Source organism: Nansenia antarctica (assembly GCF_963989245.1).
Source record: "Nansenia antarctica genome assembly, chromosome: 16".
Taxonomy (NCBI): Eukaryota; Metazoa; Chordata; class Actinopteri; order Argentiniformes; family Microstomatidae; genus Nansenia; species Nansenia antarctica.
The window spans coordinates 26,260,448-26,265,447 of record NC_137686.1 but is presented as its reverse complement, the minus strand read 5'-3'; the positions used below and the strand labels follow the sequence as shown (position 1 = coordinate 26,265,447).

Genomic DNA, 5,000 nt, shown 5'->3' with positions numbered 1-5,000 from the left:
TGTCTGTCTGCCTGTCTGCCTATGTGCTTGCCTATGTGCTTGCCTGTCTGCCTGCCTGCCTGCCTACCTGCCTACCTGCTTGCTTGCCTGTCTGTCTGGCAATTACAGGTGTCTTTCAACAGTCTCCATCCACAATTCTTACAACCCTCCAGGCTGATGTCCGACCTCCTCATGAAACATCAAACCATGTGTTTAACACGGCAAATACTTCATCTACTACTTCATCTACTCGTCAACCTGTACTACACACAGGACCAAGGACGAGGGACAGGAGATGGTGACAGTGATTTGTCTGTCAGCATTCTGAGGACACTAGTATTTGCATTTTGAAGAGACCTCGTTTGGGCTAGATTTGCATTTTCGTGCAACACAGTTGTGACATTGGGGGGGTCATCACTTTGGAGTGATTTGACTGTCACTCTGAGAGTTGTTCTGGTTATTCTAGAAGTTTCTACTAATCTTCTTGCTTATTAGCGATGTGTGGGTCAACATCAGTGACTTAAGAAAGTATTCAGTTCACCCCCCTGGACTTTTTCGACATTGTGTTGCGTTACAACATCACTAAGCCGATCAAGATGTCTTGACACTTTTGACAATTTAATGGCTGTGGTCGTCACCACTGCCCAGCAGGGCTCCAACCCTTGAGAGGAGAACAGGACATCGGACACCTGTAATTTGAACCCACATTCCATTGTTCTACTGCGCTCTGTCATCAACCTTAACCCTAAGCTTAACCCTAACCCTAAGATACACATCAGACAAGCACCCAGAGATGCATGACCGCCATAGACATACAGGATGCGCTCATCATCATCATTAACCATAACCTTAAGATACACATCGGTCAAGCACCCAGAGATGGGTGACCGTCGGTCAGATTGCGGTCATACAGAGATGAACCGTACATTTGTGGACCACACAAACACTGCATGCACCATGTCCCGTTTAACACTCAAGGTGTGTGTTCAACTTAGGTTACATGACCCACAGTAATAATAATAATAACTTTGTTTTATATAGCGCCTTTCACAAACCCAAGGACGCTTTACAGGTTTTACAGACAGAAAGTCAGACAGACAGAACAGAAAAAAACACAGAGACATCGACAGTGACAAAACTAGACTAGGGGCCAAAGGCCTTGGTGAACAGATGGGTTTTGAGGGCTGATATGAAGGTGGCAGTTGAGAGGTGAAATGTTGGTCAGGTATTGTCGTTTTGTCTTCGCAATCTATCCCGGTCTGTCGAGACCACATCTTGCTGGGTGTTTTATTTCACCTAAGAAAGGTGGCTGTGCGTGCAGTAAAAACATGCACTAGGGATGGGAAATGATAAGAAGTTATTGATACCGATTCCATTATCGATTCTGCTTATCGGTTCGATTTTTTATCGAGGCCCCTTAACGATTCCTGATAAATGTTCTGTGTGGGGGAAAAAAGTAGGCCTACACAGGTTTTCAGCGTGAACGCAGCTGTTTTATTATCTCGAGTGTCTGAACACAGTGTATAACAGCGGAACATAACATTGGAACATAAATAAAAAATGAGTTGGAGCAGCTGGCTGAAGCTCCAGAGCTATCTGTACCAACCGTCTGTTTGTCATCAACTAAAACGGATGAAATAGGAAGATATTTGTAGCAGCATTCGTTTTCATTTAGGGGTTCCTTAGTCGAAGAATCTGAACAATGATATCTGTGATGGATGTCTCTGTTCTGTCATTTGTTAAAAAGTTTAACGTACGTTTACGACATAACGACTGTGTTGTGTGTTTATTATTACAAACACAAACAAATACTCTAGAGTGTACTAATCACGCCGCAACCATCTAAGTACACGTGTTATAAAGGCTCTCTTTGTTCTGTCCATTCATACGCCCATTGAGGCAGCAAAGCCAGGCACAGCGCAGAGGCCCCTTCTATCTATTGAAGCAGACAGCTGTTTACTGGCCAGGTGGGGGGAGATCAATGCGTGTGTGTGTGTGTGTGTGTGTGTGTGTGTGTGTGTGTGCGTGTGTGTGTGTGTGGGGGGGGGGGGGGGGGGTGTGTGTGTGTGTGTGTGTGTGTGTATGTGTGTGGGGGTGTGGGGGTGTGTGTGTGTGTGTGTGTGTGTGTCGTAATTACTGTGTTGTGTTGTTTTGTGTGTGTGTGTGTGTGTATGTGTGTGTGAGAGTGTGTGTGTGTGTGTGTGTGTGTGTGTGTGTCTGTGTGTCTGTGTGTGTGTGTGTGTGTGTGTGTGTGTGTGTGAGTATATGTTGTAACCTGATGTGCCACAACCTAACAATGGTAATAGCAGATGTGTCCCGATCTTCTAACACGGCCTCCCTCCCTCTCCTCCCTCCTTCCTCTCTGACAGTCACAGGAGGTTTGAGATCTAAGACGTCCTCCATGTTGCTCTCACACGTCCAACACATGTCGCAGTAGTGAACACAGAGAGGAAACATGAAAAGGAAACCCTGTTTGACACATTGGACACAGACAGAACATGGAAGCAGTGGATGGATGCTAGGCTACACCTCTGGTAGTGTCTGCCTGCCTGCCTGCCTACCTGCTTACCTGTCTGCCTGCCTGTCTGTCTGTCTGTTGTGTATCTGTCTGTCTGCCTGTCTGTCTGTCTGTCTGTCAAGGCACTTACACTAAACAAGTGGCTGTCAACAGTCTCCATCCACATTCCTCCAGGCTGATGTCCAACCTCCTCATTAAACTTCAAACCAGGTATTTAAAACAGCAGCAAATAGCAGAAACTTGTTCTTCAACTTGGACGACACAAGCAACCCGCGACGATGGACAGGCATGGTGACAGTGATTTGTCTGTCAGCATTCTGAGGACACTAGTATTTGCATTTTGAAGAAGAGACCTCGTTTTGGGATATATTTGCATTTCGGTGCAACACAGTTGTGACATTGAGGTCATTGCTTTTTGAGTCGATTGACTGACATTCCGAGAGTTGTTTTGGAATTTCTAGAAATTCCATAGCGGAATGGCATTTTTTGAGGGGAACTGGATACTGTTCTACTGTACTCTCGTTAGGATACACAGACATCACTCAAGCTTCCAGAGAAACTGTGCGCATACAGAGCTGGAACGTACATTTTAGATTAGATTAGATTAGATTAGATTAGATTCAACGTTATTGTCATCGCAGAGTGCGAAGTACACAACAAAATGCAGTTTAGCATCCAACCAGAAGTGCAAATAGTGATATAAGGGCATGATATAAATAGAACAAGAGGTAGTGATGGTAGGTAACTATGTAATATACAGTATGTGCGGAAGGTAGTATTGTAAACATCTGATCAGTATAGTTTAGAGAGGTACTGTATATACAGTTATGAGCTATATACAGTTATGAGGTATGTACAGTGAGGTAGTTTATGTACAGTATCTAGTGTGCAGAAGTATAAAAGAAGTATGTCAGGAGACATGTGCAAAGTGCGATATACAGTAGTGCAAAGGTAATAATGTAAACATCAGTAGTGCAAAGGTTTTTTTGTAGACCAGACGAACACAGCATGCACCATGTCCCCTTGTTATGAAACGCTTCGCTGAACATTCAAGTGTGTGTGTTGTAGCTCAGGTTAGTACATGGCCCACAGTAGTCGGCGGAGAGGTGAACCGTTGGTCAGGTATGTCTGGGGGGTTGAGCCGTACGTGGGAAAGACAGTCATGCTCCCTGCTCATTACAGCCCAGACACACTGGAGGGTTTGACGCCTGAGGTTTCATCTGATGCTGATCCTATTTAAGACTGCAGCTTACACTGCAGCTGTACGGGAGGGAGGGAGGGAGGGAGGGAGAGAGAGAGAGAGAGGGAGTGAGAGAGAGAGGGGGGGAGAGAGAAAGAGAGAGAGGGAGGGAGGGAGAGAGAGAGGGGGGAGAGAGAAAGAGAGAGAGAGGGAGTGAGAAAGAGAGACAGAGAGAAAGAGGGAGAGAGTTAGAGAGAGAGAGAGAGAGAGAGAGAGAGAGAGAGAGAGAGAGAGAGAGAGAGAGAGAGAGAGAGAGGGAGAGAGTTAGAGGTGTAAAATAAATGTTGGAAAATAAAGGTGTTAAATAAATGTTGAGAAAGGAGGAGAAAGAGAGATAAATAAAGAAGAGGGTGTCAAAGAGCAGTGAGAGGGTGGAAGAGAGTGAGTGAGAGAGTGGAAGAGAGAGGGAGGGAGAGAGAGAGAGAGTGGTATGTGGACTTTTCCAGGCAGAACTTGCGGGTAGATTGATAGCACACACGTGAGGACCTGGCACAAAGAGCTTATAGAAGACACAAACACTGAAGGGTAGAATGAGGTCAGTCACTCTCTCTCTCTCTCCCTCTCTCTCCCTCTCTCTTTCTCCCCCTCTCTCTCTGTCTCTCTCTCTCCCTCTCCCTCCCTCTCTCTCTCTCTCCCTCTCTTTCCCTTTCCCTCTCTCTCTCTCTTTCCCCTCCCCTCCCTCTCTCCCTCCCTCTCTGTCTCTCTCTCTCCCTCTCTCTCTTTCACTTTCACTCTCCCTCTCCCTCTCTCTCTCTCTCTTTCTCCCTCTCTCTCTCTCTCCCTCTCCCTCTATCCCTCCCTCTCTCTCTCTCTTTCCCTGCAGTCACTTTGGCAGCTTTTTCCTTCAACATGTTTCAGGCGGAATAAATAAAAAAATAATTCTCACAGCTGCAATCTTCTCTTTCATACCGACAACAGCGCTATGTTAGCATGGATGTGTACACTAACAATAAAACCATTCACTATTTCCTATAAGGGCCAGACCGTACCGACTTATATAGACGTACGTTTCAGTTAAGCATCAATCCTTAAGCACACAGACGACATTCATTAAGATGTTGTGTTTACTTAAGAAGGATTAGGGTGAAACCATGAGGATTGTTATTGCAAAGTCCAGTTGTGTTATCATGCTGGTTTCATTAGAAACCAAAAGCATGACGTTATTTCTTTTAATTTAATTTTTAAAATAAAGGGACGTTTGCAGCATAATTCGCTGACTCCCAGCATACATCACCCCTGGTCAGAAGGCATTAAACTCTACGG

At 45.3% G+C, this 5,000-nt stretch overlaps 1 protein-coding gene across 1 annotated transcript in view; it reads right to left on the bottom strand.

Moving 5' to 3' along the window:
* The window catches only part of klhl24a (kelch-like family member 24a), a gene marked incomplete at its 3' end in the record, with an annotated part of 31,315 nt that overhangs the window by 19,796 nt on the left and 6,519 nt on the right, over positions 1 to 5,000 (bottom strand). The window lies entirely within an intron of this gene.